Here is a 16,239-nt window from a genome sequence, read left to right as displayed (position 1 = left end):
TGGATAGATGCAGTTTATCCGCAGCCAAGGTAGAATGTTTCAGCCGATTTTGACATAATTTGCCTACCTAAGTCGTGACAGAATGGTCAGAGTCAAAACGTGGATCAGGTCTGACCTGTTTAAAGGCATCAGACAAACCCAAAAAACAATGCTGGCATGAATCAGCACTCCTGTGCCACATCAGCCAGCCTTTTGGATTCATACTGGATATGTTAAAGGATGAATTTAGTAATAGGATCTGCAAGTCTCTAATGGAAAACTGAGTAAAATTACTCCAGCCAGAATATTCTTCTAACTCAGGGATTGTAGGAGTATTTAATTTTTTAGAAGTAGCCAATCCAAAGCATGTTGTCTGTGAAATAGAAGAATTCAAAAACAACATATGATTCGGGATGAGACAAGCTCGGTGCAAAGCCTCTGTGCCTTGTACCTGCCAGTTTTTAGAACCCCAAATAGATTTAAGGTCAATATTTTCCTTCCACAATTCGTAGCCGCCAACAGCCAGCTGATCAAGAAAGGACTTTGAGTACAATAATTTGGTATCGGTAAGTACAACCTTGGACATTGGCTTCTGTGTCATTTTAAAATAAAAGGACTAGGGATTAGACTGATTGAAGTTGGTAAAATAAGTGTACTTTTTCAAAAAAGTACTTGAACTGCCTTGTTTAGGAGCTGGGCAATGCTCCCATTGCGTATAATTTACAGTATTCCTTCTGGAAGTAGTTTCATGTAAGAAGTGATTACCAAAATGTTGGAAGCAAAACAAATCACCATAATTAGCAGATTCTAAGTACAAATCTTCAGCATCAAAGGCAGCATAGTATTTCAAATCAGAAAACAAAGTCTCTACGGCCTGAACATCCCAATAATCAGAACGTATGTTTTGTTTCACTACATCCCTCATGTTAACTCTAAGCACATTAGGGACATTAACAACCTCTGTAGGGCCATGAATTTGAAATCTAACGGCATCCCACACAATCCCATCAAGGACAGGCCAAGCAGTGATGTTAACAAATGTCAAGTCTCTTTTCAGTCTGTGTGCAGAATGCGACGAGGAAAGGGGGGCCAAAGTTCCATTGAGATGACAAATGCATGTTCTTTCCTCGACATAGTGTCCATTGACAATACGAAAAAAATAAAACACAAAACCAATTGACATAAAAAGGTAAATTGAAAAAAGTACCAGCCAAATATATGTCCAAGGGGAATCAAAAAATGTTTTTTAAATAAGCTGGCATAAACTGCAAACCGTGAGGGCTTCTTCGAGGCATTGGAAACAGAGTCAAAAGAAAATCTGGATTCTGTGGCCAAACGTGTTTGCAGGTCAGGCATAGATAAGTCAGTGGGGTAAGTGTAATCAATGTCATCATGGTCTGTACCAGGCAAAGTACTTAATAAAGGACTGGAAATTGCAGGCAACTCGATGGCCACTTCTGGTTCAGGATTAGAAGCAGAGGCCAAAACAGAATTTCTCACAATGGAAGGACAGGAGACTGCCGGTGTCATACTAAGAAGAATCGGCCACTCTGTGTATCTTGACATTGTCAATGGAGATAAACCTGTTTTCCTTACAACCTGGAAGCGGTGGTAAAATGACCGTTCTTGTGCCCTTCACTCCAAGGACTGGAACCGGAGCTCGATAGGAAGGTCCAAATTCTTTCTTGTTATCTAACTTCTCTCGAACCAGTTCTCCAGCTTGGGGTAGCCAGCCAACTACCAGGATCTGCAGCGCAACATCCGATGTGGAGGGCAAATGTTCCTTCGCAAGACTGTCTCTGGTCTTTTGTAGATCCTGTAAAACATTGCAATGTTCATCTACGTCAAAGGTTGTGGCGCGAGCCACGCAGTCTAGACCATCAAGGTCAGGGACGTACATCTTGATGCCAAATAGCATTTCGTATGGGGTCCGCCCACCCAGAGACCTTCTAGGAAGATTATTAAGTGCACGCTGCACGCCATTGAGGTGGGCCAGCCAGTTTCTGCCAGTGCCTATAACTCGAGCTGTCAATGATTGCTTTAAGTCACGGTTCATTCGCTCCACTACACTATTACCCTCAGGTCTGTAGGGAGACGAAAACTTGACTTGGACCCCCATCGAAGTCATGGCATCCTTATACGCCTTAGAGGCGAAAGCCGGACCCTGATCCGAATGGAAGGTACCACAGGTAAAAATCCCTACAAAGACACGCAAATCTCTTATGACAGTCCGTGAATCAGCGCTGCGATGGGGCCATACCCACACAAAGCGTGTGCATGAATCAACTGCTACTAAGATGTACTTATACGCAGTATCAGAGGAAAAAGGACCGCAGTGATCTAAATAAACACAACCTAGCGGTTTATTAGATATGTACAACTGTGTCTGTGGCGGACGCGCAGCAGTCGAAGGTTTAATCTGCTGGCAAATGTCACATTGAAGGACATAGTCTCGCGTCTGTTTGTACAGTTCCCACCACCAGAAACCTTTTTGTAATTGAGCTACAGTGGCCGAGACGCCTGCATGCGCAGACGCCACACCTTCATGCGCCGCTGTAATCAAGCTAGCTCTGCGATCCGAGTTGGGAATCAAACGTTCTCCAACTTCAGGAATTGTCACAAAAGGAACCTTTTCGGGACTTAAGTGGTATGTGTACTTCGAAGGGAACCCCGTAGGAGGTTTACCTCCCTTCGCAGTGGCAGCAACAGCCGCCAAGATGTCATCATCAATCTTACTTTTGGACCGTGTAACTGCTGCAACTAAATATCTAGATACCGCAGATTTCGCCGCTTCATCAGCAAGCGAGTTACCGACAGCGGAACTCCCACACGCTGATGGCCGAGAGTATGAATCACAAACACGAGTGGCAAGGTAGCCTTAAGCTCAGCCACTCGAACCCAGATCATCTTGTGTTTTATTGTGCAACCCTTGGAATCACGAAAATCATTCTGAATCCAAAAGAACAAGTTTTCATTGTAAGACTGGACACAGTAATACGAATCACTCACAATAAGAGTAGTCACACTAGGATCAGCGTACTCCAACGCTAGTAATAGAGCACGAAGCTCTGCCAATTGTGCGGTGCAGTCCCCTAGAGTCTGCGTGTGCACAACTCTGGACTTGAACTCATCGTTCACCATGGAACCGACCACAATGGCGCATGCGGAAACGTAGGCGTGTTTAGAGCCATGCGCAACCTGCGCCGAACCATCAGTGTAAATGATGCAATGGAAGTCCTCCAAAGGTCGCATAGCTAGAGGAGCAGGATGAACGAATTCATACTGCAAGTACTCCTGCGACCGTAATGAGGCGTCAAAAATAAACGTTACATCCGTGGACGTCAAGGAAGCAGCCCATTGAATCCACCTAGGGTGCAAAGCTTTAGAATTTGGTACACTGGCTTTCGTAACTGCCTCCAAATGAGGACAGGGTGTAGCAACCAACATGCGTTTTCCCTGTGACAGAGCACGTTCCTTAAGAATCGCCATCTGCACAGCCGTTAAAACTTTCTCCACAGTGGAAAACTGCATTTCAGCCGAAGTGTACAAGTGTGACTTGTAAGCAATAGGTACTGTGTCTCCTTCATTAAAAGTGAGGTACGTGAAACCCACCGTCCCAGGAATGATTCTTATCACCCGGTTAGTGTGGTTATCACGTGTCAGTAAGAATTTAGAAGCGAGCAGATCAGCCTGCAAGGATTGCAAGATGGCTGAGTGCTCAGGCAGCCAACATGATTTGGAAAAAGTTGGTTGTATCAAAGCATACAAAGGCTTGATAAGCTGGGCATATTCCGGAATGTAAGTTCTCCCGAAATTTAAAAAACCCAGCAAAGACTGTAATTTTTTCAGTGTCGTAGGAGCGCGCAACTGTGCGCATTTCTCCAAGAAGTGAGGAGCCAAACCTCTACCTTCGTTGTTGAGCTCATAGCCCAGGAACAACACTGTGTACTCAGCAATGTGCGATTTTGCAAAGTTACATTTGTAACCCATGTCAGCAAAGTTACAAATTATGCTGTTTACTCGACACAGATGCTCCCAAATTTCGTCGTCTGTGAGATATATGTCATCCACATACGAACATGCATCTGGGTTGATCCTCTCTAAGAGAGAGACTATGCGGGCGGTAAAAATCCCAGGACTATTCTTATAGCCCATTGGGAGACGCCGAAATAGTTTCTGGACACCGCCGCAAGTAAAGCTGGTCCATTGGGAACCAAGACCATCCAATCGATGGGCATAAAAACCATTGGAAATGTCAAGCGTGGTTTTAAAACGCTTACGCACAAGACTATCCACTAGGGCAGAGCCGTGAGTATTCTGTACAGCACAGTTACGGCAATGCGAGTTTAAATGCCGGTAATCCAATACCAAACGATATGAACCGTCAGGCTTGGTCACAGTAAAAAGAGGGTTATTCATCAGTGACACACATGTTTCAATTACTCCCTGATATTCCAATTGATCAAGGATTGCCACGACGGAAGCCTTGGCTTCAGCCGTATGGGATATTGAGGTTGAGGCTGCGGCTGAGACCGTAAAGGAATCTCGTGGCATGGGGACAATTTATTCCAACCACATTGGTTGCGGTACAGAGCCGGCGCTAGAGCCTTAGTCCACTCTTCTGCAAAATGCAGCGCATCCTCTTTCGAGACTGTGTTCGCGAAACTCGGGAGGATTACCTCCTCCCCTCGCGGTGCTGCGAGCACAAAAGGTGGGGGCCAGTCAGCCTTCGAAAGCAAAATGTCATACGTAGACAAAAGATTTTCCCAAAATACCCCTTTGATGGTACGTTGTATGTCACCTTCGATTAACAGGAAAATTTCATAAAGTCTTTCAGGGGGAGCAACTCTTGTACCAGCTGTTTCTATCACAACATAAATATCAGTCGCTGTCACCTTCAGTAGCGGACGCAGGGCCTCTCTCACAATGGTAAACTCCGCCGCGCTGTCCAGCAAAGTCAGAGCCCATGTCAGAATCCGAAGCCGCGTTCTCACTATCTGTGGCATATCGATGCGCTGTTAAAGCCGCAACTTTCTTTTTGGCAAACTGCGGTCTCTTCGGCGTTGAGCCGTCCTGCTTTCCTGTACCGTCTGTCTGGCGGGGCTGGTCACGTCCTTGCTGACCACCCCGACCCCTTCCGCCTCCTCCACCACCGGTCTTCGGGGCCGATGAGTCCTGAAAGGAACGAGGAGAGCGTTGATCAGAAACCTGAAATCGATCAGGTGATTTAATCGTCGCTCAAGTCATAAACACGTTCTGATTGCGCAGGCATCGGAGACGCAGGACGAGATTCTTGTGTCTGCTGTTGTTGCTGTTGCTTACCCTGTTTCTGTTTTTTGGGCCAATTTTGTTTTTTGGACTTGGGCTGAACTTCCGTTTCTGAATTCTGCCCTTGGGGTTGCTTTTTCTCTTTAACAGAAAAAGGCTTGAGACCCCTACTATTGCGACCCATGGTCTTATAAGTCGCCACAATAATCCTCGCTAACTGTCGGGGTTTCTCAGCATCGGGAATCGCCGCCAAAGCATTAGCTACCTGAAAGTTCACTGCATTCCCCTTGACATTAGCAAGAATGAGTTCGCAAATTACATCAAAGGTGCCACACAGGCGCATACCCAATTCAACCGCAGCCTCAGGTCCATGATCATCCTGAACACGTTTAAGGACCGTTGGCAGGACAGCCATAGACGGAGTGCCGTAACACCTCGCATAGACCGCCGCAAATGTTTTACCCCAGGTCTCACAGTCACCGATTTCAGGGGCCAAATTTTTTGGCAAACTAAGTGTCAGAATCCTGTGTTTTTCACCAGGAGTCGTGTTAGGAAATACTGCTTCCAGCTGATCAAACTTCTCGGCAAGCCAGAAAGGAAAATCATCCTTTTCCTGGGGACGTTTGCCCATCACTGCATTGACCATTACGGGACTGAGCTTCAAACCGCGCTGTCCGGCCGGAAGCGCCGCACCTCATGGGGCCCACCCGGAAGATTGCGGGCTATGTATTGCACTAAAGCTCTAATCACGGCAATAGAGACCACATGTAGTCTACGAATTTCAGCAAGAGCACAATTGCCGTGTAGAGGGTGAGGAGTAAATCCAGCCAAAACAGGCCAATTAGCGCCTGGAATGGACAAAGGACCTAACCTCGGAGCAGTTAAAGAATGGGGTAGGGCGCCACCAAACCAAACGCGATGCTGCCAAGTATCAATAGGTTCTTCCTGTGCCCTGTACGGAGTATATTCATTCAGTACAGGTGAGGGAGTGTAAGTGTGGAACACACCAAAGTTAGCTTCCACAGCCGGAAACGTCACCCACGAATAAAAGAGTTCGTACGGGTAAGCAGCTTCCGCACTCACCACCATTATCACAGCCAAGCCCTCAACGGGTACATTGTAATTCAGCAAATGATTGTGCACCGCAATACGACTAAGCAGGGGAATGTCCACCGGCTGGGCCATGACAGCACAGGAACGTAGAAAAACAAAGTAAACTTTGTAGCACAACTGGGTAGTAATTCAAGGAATCCGTTTTAGAAAGATTCAAGCTTGAAAAGACCTATTTTAAAAATAGGTAGGTTTGTCCGACACAACCGTTTTCCAGAAACGACAGTGAAGGGGTTAGGGTTTGAATGATATACTACTCGAGTGTCATGATATAAGACCACCAACGATCGGGCGCCATGTAGCAGGGATTCCGTTCTCCTACAGAACTGTGCATAGAGATTTGGAACCTCGGTGAATTAGGGTGACCCAAAACGCACCTCAGTACCCAAAATCCCCTTACCGAGCTAGCTACAGTCTCATTGGTCATAACAAACTCCCAATGTTTAGACAAACCAGAACATGAACTTACAAAACCTCAGGTCACGTGGAACACATGAGCACTCTTTCGTTATACAATAATTTCAAACCAGAACGTGGAGTAAATGAGGACATGTGCACATTTGAAATATTTATTTACTAATGCCGTTTTCTCAAACGCAGTATCTTAGATAATACAAGGAAACATATTATCAGAAGCAAAGTTATCAGCATAGTTACTAGTCCATAGAAAGCAAAAGGTGACAGCATGCTAAAATACTGTAATGAATAAGGGTTAACAACACCTAATTCTCACCCTCCCTAACTAGCATATTATATTAATATCTAAGAAGGTCTCTTTGGGTTTTAGCAGGGCGGCCCCATACCTCAAGATCCTAGTGTGAAGAGATCACATCAGCTTTCACCAGCTCTCTGCATGCGAACCGCATCAAGTGTGTATGTGTGCTCTAAGCAAAGCAATATAAAACGTGCCTAAAGCCAGAATTTGGCAGGAGCTGCACTTATGTTATGTCTATGAAGGTGCGTAGATCAGACCTCACAACAATTCTGTGTCGAGTTATCCTTGAAGCTTCAGCACTCACTGTACAGACATAGTTTACCAAGCAAAGCTGATATCAGAGCAATAACATATTATTCTCATGTACATCACAACGCTCTTCTAGGCTGAAAGCTAAATCAACAATTGTGTGTCGTGTGCAGAAGCAGCAAAAGGAAAAATGGCGTTTAAACATTTAATAAGCTCATGCTAACTTAACACGGTATATAGATAAGCAGTAACTATATGACAATGTGGTCCCTGCACTCGGCCCCTGGCACCTCTAGTGGTGTGAGTCGAGTGGCCATCTGACCGAATCCTACCGACTGACCAATAAACCCAGTTCTGTTTTCCCAGGACTAAGTATGTATTGTGAGTAATACTGCCAACCTGTACTGATATTGCAAAACACATTAGCTCCTTTTTCCTTCTTCTAGGAAATGCACCAGCCTAGTATCTAGAGATACCTGGCTGTGTAAGAAAGTAACCGAAAACTAATTCCAACTATTTATAAGTACGAAGTACTCTGTAACCAATTCATTGCATTCTATTGCATTCAAACTATATGTAAACTGAATATGCTTGCAAATTATTTTTATGCCTACATTTACCAGGCCTGGCTTGGTTCTAGAAAATAAAGATACCTAAATATTATTTTTACACAAAACAAATTGGTCAGAGTTCAGTCCTTGAGTGTGTGAAATCATTTCTTGCCTCAGTGTGTACAATAGATGCTAATCCCTACCCTCTGATACGGCCTTACTGCTCGCCCACACTACCACAAATAGAGAGTAAGGTACTATCTACTTTAACCTCTGCCTCCCTTTAGGGATCCACTGGACTCTGTGCAAACCAAACCTCACGTTGGTATAGTATTTACAGAGCCAGCTTCCTACACAGGACACCCCTCAACGGTACCAATATGAAAGCTACTACCACACCTTTAACAGCTACTTGAGAATGTTTTCCTGTTAGAAACGTCTTTTTTCCCTCTGTCATTCTTAATAACATTAATTCCTGCACTAGACTCTGAATTCCCCCAGTATCCACCACCATTCTTGCCGCTTCCTCTGATCTCTTGCACAAACTTCTCTGATTTCTCTTGGCAATACTCACAGTAGCATTGAGAGTCAAGTCAGTGCCTACCCAAAGTCTCTCCTGAACTTTGTTACTCCAAGTTTTCATCATGACCTGATCTCTCAAAACTTGGTCATAGGGCTCTTAAAGCCAACATATACTCCTCAAAGAACTTATGAGAATGAATATTCTCATAAATTCTTTGGGCTCTTGAGTAGAATTTGAACCTTTCCATCACTGTATCGAGTTTTCTGCCATTCTATTACTAGGTTGTTTAACAGTATAGTCAAACACATTAAAACTTACCGGGAATGTCCATGGGTGGTAACAATTTGAACTCTGAAGCCCAAACCGCCCAACGTGTTTCAAGAGAGCGAGCTTTCTTTGGGGTGGAAAGTAGTCTCCTTCCAAGACATCCACATAAGCCAAAAATACTGGATACCAGAGTTCCCAATCTATTGGGTGTTCGCCTTTAGATTGCAGGCATGAAGTTGGGGTGAGTAATACTGCCCATTTTAAAGTTTGAATGTACCAAATGTTAACAGATGAAGAAAGACATAGTATTAATACCTGCACTAATATTTGCACACCAATAAATTCCTAAAAATGCTGAGTGGCAAAACAGATGTCACCATTACCTTTAGATTCAACTTCAGAGAAAACCGTTTTCCAAAATACAGATTTCTGTCACTGATGCTCCACATATACTGGAGATTAATGGTCTCGAGAGACCGGTGGGCCTGTCACCAACGAAAGGTAAATTACCTTGAAGACATGCCTGTGTTCTTGTCACAAACAGCTCGTTATAAAGCCAGGAAAATTGTAAGTGTAACGCGATGACACAGCAAACTTCACTGTGCGTGTGTTTCCTTTAAAGCTGCTTGGGGTTGGTTTGACAAACTAAAACCAAGTTCAAAATGGCCACTGTCGATGACGCTCTAATTGCACCTGCCCGCCGCAGGGCCGTGAATGCCCAACGTGTTGCTGGATGAAATGCATGTGCGCTACAGGACCTTGCTTCCTATGCGCAGGACCAGCAGGTCCTCCGTTTTCATTTCGGACCTTGCTGCGGGTCCACCGAGAGTCGTACCACTGGAAATCTGGTTCCCCAGCTGCCACTGCCACCGCCACCAGGGTGGCCACTCGCAGCAACCAGCCCTCATCCACTTCTTTACCCTCATTCGTCTGTTCCTGCTCATTGCCAACATGTAAGAAACATGCTCTGCAGGTAAAAAAAAGTGTTTGGTTCATAAACTCACAGGAGCAGACGCGACGCCTACCACTGACACCATAATCTTCGATGTCCTCCAACCATCCTCCCTCCGAACATTCTCCCTCGAAGTTGCCCCCGCATTCCAATGCCACATTCTAAGTACAGACCAACACAACTCATCTCAAGCTAATAACTGCTGATTTTGCACTTCTGTCCATCCTCTATGAGCTGTGAGGGAGTCCGCTTCAGCTGCGTTGGCATGTGGGGAAATGGTCAAGCAATTCCTGGAGCCTAGCAGGAAGGAGATCACGCAGAAGAAGGTGTTTTATACCCCAATCACATATGTAACAAGCATTTGCAATGCAATAGGTCTCGCATTTATGCGAGTCTGAGCTATTGACATTGCAAAGGACAATGCCTTTTATTTACATTTTAAAAACGAAAAGTAAAATAAAAGGCATTGTCATTTGCAATGTCAATAGCTCAAACTCGCGTAAATGCGAGACCTATTGCATTGCAAATGCTTGTTTCCTCTTGTAACGTATCGTTTGCTACTTCTTGTATTTTGTTTGCTCGATACCTTCACACTTGTCACTATTGCCTTATGTAACGTAACGTTTGCTTTTGTAACATGCTCACTTGTAATTTTTCCTCATGTTTCACTACTGTTCCTAGAGTGAAGCGCTCTGACACCTCCGCGCTATATAAAAACGCATAAAATAAATAAATAAAAAATTGCGAGATTTGTAATTATTTTCTGGCAGATTGGTATAGTTTTATACATGAACTCAAGTCGTTACATATCTCTCGACTCTCCCCAGAACATGGACGCCTTTATGTGATGCTTGATGCAATATTAAGACTGTGTTTTATTGTTACACCAGGACAGCACGGATAATACCGACTCAATTTTATCCCCGGCTCGCCAGCAATTTAAATAAACGAGCAAACTCACCGCCGCAGCCCGGCTTCAACAGGAAGTCAGGCAAGCTTTGTTGGGACGGGGGCGGGGACGGACAAAAACAGGAAGCAGGCGCTCCTGTGGCCGCTGGAGGATTTCCATGTTAGCTAGCGGGGCTCCCGTGCTCGTGGTGAGCCCCGCGGCCCCCGCCTGTTACCCGGAATGACCCGCTGGCTGCCGAGGGACACGCAAGAAGAACCTGTTGGGTGGGATGTGAGGGGGATGTGTGCGTGTGTGTGTGTGTGTGTGCACGTGTGTGTATGCGTGTGTATGTAGCACGATGACTGGTTGGTGGGGGGGGAAGGTGGTGTGTAGGCGAGTGTCTGTCGTCCCGTTTTCGTGTGTGTATGCATTGTGCCTGTGTGGGTGTATGTGTGTGTGATTGAGAGTGAATGCCAGGCAGGGGATGTGCACGGCGACGTGCGCGCCCTCGAGAAGTAATCTGAGACAGCGAGGCGCGTGGGCGATCGCTGTCTCACATTCCCCCAGACACGCCAGCAAAAGTGGTCTTCGCAGACATAGCAGGCTTCGCCTGCTTTTTACGTCTGCTCGACCTAAAAAGAGGGCATAAGCCCAAACATTATCTATTTACAACAACAATAAGAACACCAAAATGAAGGATGAATATGTCTGTGTCAACCAAGGAGAAGGAGCAAATGAGACAGCTGGAAAAGGAAAAAAGATCCCCTTTGATCTCATGTGTCCATGGACTGTTACCAGGTGCTTGGTTTCAGAAAGAATGTGCAAATGTGTTAAACAGGGTAATTAGCAAAGCTAAAGGTTAAGAAGATTATGTGCATGACTGCAACTAAAATCATCTCATTTTATTTTGAGGATTACTACCAAAGCAATCTCTTAAATAGTAAAAACATACAGAACGTATACTCATTGAAAACAGCCCTTTAAGTGTGATAACCACCTAGCCGTTATGAGTCATTCACAATTATCTGCAAACCTGCAATAACTAGAAAAAACAATAGAGGAATAAAACTTTAAATATTTTTTTTTCATGTTTTAAGTGTGACTATATCTTATTTGTAGCTTCCACACAACCCTAACCCAGAGTCAGGAGGCCGTTCCACAGTATTAATAACAAGCATTTGCAATGCAATAGGCCTTGCATTTGCAAGACTTAAAGCTATTGCTTTTTAAACATAAAAGCGGGCACTGTGCTCAAATGTAAAGCGCGGCTTCTGGTGGAAAGAAAACACTGAGGAGATGTAGGTGATGATTGATTGTGACCTGGAAAGCCATGGTGAGGGAATGGGGAAAAGGAAAGCTGTGGTGAGGATATGGTAATTCAGTTCAGGATGTGTGCTGTACAAAGCCCTCACTGGAATACAGTTTAAAGCTTTACATCTGAGGCATACTTAAAGTGCACACGCGAAAGTGACTTAGCTCTGGGTTCACTCAATGGTGTAAAACAAAATAATATTGCTGCACCTGCCGAATCTGGTGAAGGGTCCCAAAGACTTGATGTTCACAGAGACTCCTTGGGCTGAATGGTGTTGCCCAGCAAGGGCTATCAGGCCCTGCGTTACGCCCCAACTATAGAGAGGAAAGATGAAAGGAAACCTAAGAGAGAGAGGCCGGTCACAGAGGAGAAAGAGAAGAAAGAGAAAGGGCAGGTAACAGGTCCCTGCGAGGCACACTCGTCTACAGACCTCGAACAACGTTCACCACTACCATCGCCGACTTCATCGAGCCCCATGTCATCTCCTCCAAGCACTACATACTCATTGGAGACCTCAACTTCCACATTGAGAACCTCAGCAACCCCAACTCCCCACCCTCATGGACAACCTCGGACTGAAACAACTCATCACCACCCCCAACCACAAGGAAGGACACACCCTCGACCCCATCTTTGCAGGAGGTAACAACATCCACTTCAGCCAAACCACACAACTCCCCTGGACGGACCACCACTGCGTACACTTCCACGTTGACAAAGCCACCGCCCCAAACCTGCACCCTGCCCTCTGCGAAGGAACTGGAGCAAGGTCACTGAGGAGCAGATCAACTCCACCCTCAATCACGATGCCCCCTCCACCTCGACCAATGCCAACCACTCAACCAAAGAACTTCACCGCCGACCTTCAACAATCCAGATGCACCTGCAGACGTCTCGAGAAGAACTGGAGAAACAGCAAATCCCCGGAAGATCGCACAACCTACAAGAACACCACGACAGAATACCACCAACTAATCAGATCCACTAAAAGGAACTTCATCCAGAGCAAGATCCTCGCCAACTCCAACAACTCAAAGGAACTCTTCAGCATCATCCAGGAATTCACCAAACCCCCCAGCGAAACCAGACATTACCCCATCCCTGGACCTCTACAACAAGCTCAGCTCCTACTTCCATCTGAAAATCAAGTCCCTCTACGACAACTTCAACAAACAGACACCTGACTCCGAAACCACTCCCTCCTCCAGCAACGCCAGCCAGTCCACCATCTCCTCCTGTACCCCAGTGACCACCGAAAACACTGCATCAACCATGAAAGGCATTCCCTCAGGAGCCACTGCTGGTCAGAGCCAAAGTGCAAGTGCTCCCTGTGTAAATTGCGATTATAATTGGTTATCCATGATTGGCATATTTGATTTACTGCTAAGTCCCTAGTAAAGTGCACTCTGTGTGCCCAGGGCCTTTAAATCAAATGCTACTAGTAGGCCAGCAGCAATGTATTTTCCGATTCAGCACCACATTGCGGGAGAAACTCCCGACGCAAAGCCCCGTGCAGCCAAAGACATCCACACAGCGCCAGCCAGCAGCCCGTCTCTGAAGTCTGAGACCACCACTCTGACGCAGGCTCTCCTGTGCGGCTAAAAGGCACAACGCATTGTCAGACCGTGGCTAGAGAAATCAAAGCAACGTCTGTTTGGCGTCTCATCAACCTACAGCGTGTCCAGATTCGACACATCGCACCCATGCGCCGCGCATCTCAGACGCAGCACCCACAGACCAGAACCGTCTCAGAATCGACGCATCACTTCCCCCTACAGTCTGAATTCAATGCATCACTTCTCCTACATGCAGAAGAACTATCATATTGCCTCCCAAAGAACTCAGGAACTGATACACTGCTGTGTTTTCCAACGCTTACCTTCTCTGTGGTTGGTTTGCCTTGTGATGTATGACATATTTGAGGAACTTTGTGTAGAAATTACACATCCATCGATTTCTATGGACAGATACGATTGAAACCTTTTGAAAATCATATTTTGAATTGTGTATGTTAGGTTTTAGTCTTGTTTGGTTTAGATAAAGATACTTCATTTTTCTTAAAGAATAATGCACTATGTAATTTGGACAGCTGTCATCAAATTGCCTTGCCCTTCGGTTTGGATGCATTATGTGTACACTGCATTGTGTAACATCAGAATATAACTGGAGATGGATACAATGTGATGTCAACGAGTAGAAAAATAACAGTATTGTAAATTTCAGTGCTATATACATCTTACAGCCTTGAAAAGTCCTAGAGGACGAAACACATATCGGCTGTTCTGGTATGGACAAATGCTGTTTGAAATCCTTTCTCAAAGTAAAAAGGCTGTGGAAAAACTTGACTCCTGTGGATCTAATCATTGCTTCATAATTTTATCAAGAATGGACTCAATGTTACAAATTGGATTGGGTGCGCCGGAGAGCATTATTTCTTTGTGGATATAGTCCTGCACTTTGTTCTCAGAGTGTGGCTAATTGGCACTTAAGGTGGCTCTGTGCATAGCAAGCCAGCACCACTATATGCTTGAACATTGGACACTTTGTTATTTCAACTTATCCATGACTTTGTGATAGATGTGAAGCTTCTAGAGCGTAGTCATCAATCCTTGCAATTCTACTTTTCTAAACTGGTGTGGTGTCCAATTGTTGTGTTTTCACTATGTAACTGTGTGTTGTGTACAAATAATTTACACATTGCCTACCAAATGGGTGAGAGGGGGTTATCAAGGTGAGTAACTACCTTATTGTGACTAGAAGGAAGAGTAGCTACTTGGACAGGGTACAAACCACTGCCAATTAGAGACCCCAATTTCTAACACACCCATTCCAACAATATGGTTTGTACTAGCTTATATGGGAATTGATGCACTGCAGGTACAAATTAAACAACGCCATTTTAAATGTTGGCTTATGTACAGCCTCAAACGTTCACTACTCCGCAGTGACAAGCAGATACAAATGAATGTTTCTTATCAACATATATAAGTTATAGAACAGAAACGTAATTTGACATGTAATTAACATAGCTAATTGTGTGCTGTGTTTGGCTTTCACTAGAAACTAGGCCCATAAAATATAAGTAATGTATCCGTCATGATCGTGACATCACTTCACGTGCTATTATATGCCTCTGCTCATTGGTTTACAGAACGCTGGTCTGGTGCTGGCCGGCACTTTGTCAACTTAATTAACAAGTGATCTATGTAAGGTTCAGTAACTTGAGAAAGTGCAGCCATTCCTGGTTTTCCTACAGGGATGCACCGTGTACAAAGGTCAGGAATCAGAACACACATCGTACATCTTGCCTCAATTAAGCTGCTTATTTGACATGGGCCCCCGCGAATATCGAAGACTGGACTCCTGTTCTAAGATTTATGTTGTGGAGTGTGTTAATGTACAAGGGCAGAATATCAACGAAAGGGGCGCTGCGTTTCCTGTGACTGAACATAACGTAACATGTCATGCAGTTAACCTACGTGTTTACAACATTATGGCCCCGATAGCGTCTTCGATGATCATAGGCGTGGACTTATCATTAAATGCACTGCACCCCTATTCAAGATTGGGGAACCAGAGCGTAACAACACCCCTGGGAAGTCACACACATTATTTTCAGGAAAGAAGTGTCTTGAACCATACCTGCTGCTTCGAGGTAAATGCACCCTAAAAATCCGTTTGCCACTGCTTTGGGTACGACTCTAACCGACTTCCACATAATATGAAGGACTCTGTCAGACTTCCATAAGTGAAAGCAGTGAGAGGCAATCGAAAAGCTTGTACCACCTGATTGACGGGCGAAGGGGTGGTGCGTACTATGACAGTCTGCGTGACTGTTCTGTCCCACGTAGCCTGTAATTGGTTATACAAAAGCACGTGACCCGCACCAGGAAAAGGTTGTCTGCCCGCCCCGGAAAACACCACCCTTCGGCTGACCCGGAAGAGTACGCCTCATGAAATTAAACCACCGTTGCGTTCTTCAGGGTGACGGTGGGTTCCCCAATATTTTGTTTTGCTCTCCCAAAAAGGAATTGGTTATGGAATGACAATTGAGGCGACTCGGTGGCACCTTCGAAAACACGATGTTGGCACACTTTCCGGCACCGAGGACGGTTGTTTTTCAAGAGTCAACTGTTGTTTTCCATTCCTTTTGGAGGGCGCAAAATGTGCAGCATAGCCCTAGCGGCGGCGGCTGCTTTGAGTACCAGTGACTTTCATGGCTGAGGGGCGAGGACCTGCTGCCCCTCATGGTGCATCTCTGCACGTGCACTTCTGAACCGCCCCTGGCGCTGGGAGGCAGCCTGAGCCCCCTGCTGCACGAGGCGCTCAAAATATTGTAGAAAAGAAAAAAAAAGAGAGAAATTGTCTGTTCTCTCATCCAGCTATTATATTGTCGCGGCCTCTGTTGACATCAGCCACGCCTC

General features: G+C 45.3%; 1 protein-coding gene across 2 annotated transcripts in view; it reads right to left on the bottom strand.

Annotated features, from left to right (window-relative positions):
* The window catches only part of BACH1 (BTB domain and CNC homolog 1), a 222,566-nt gene that overhangs the window by 142,960 nt on the left and 63,367 nt on the right, over positions 1-16,239 (bottom strand). Inside the window, exon 1 of one of the 2 annotated variants that reach the window (XM_078658390.1) lies at positions 15,458-15,617. The exons of the other annotated variant lie outside the window; for it this stretch is intronic. The gene's annotated coding sequence lies outside the window, so the exon portion shown is untranslated. Of the gene's footprint in view, positions 1-15,457; positions 15,618-16,239 lie in introns of those variants that run through there. 2 annotated transcript variants of the gene reach the window in all.

Source organism: Lissotriton helveticus, chromosome 8 (genome assembly GCF_964261635.1).
Source record: "Lissotriton helveticus chromosome 8, aLisHel1.1, whole genome shotgun sequence".
NCBI lineage: Eukaryota > Metazoa > Chordata > Amphibia > Caudata > Salamandridae > Lissotriton > Lissotriton helveticus.
Note: the sequence above shows the minus strand (reverse complement) of the source record. Positions and strands in the feature narration are given on the sequence as shown.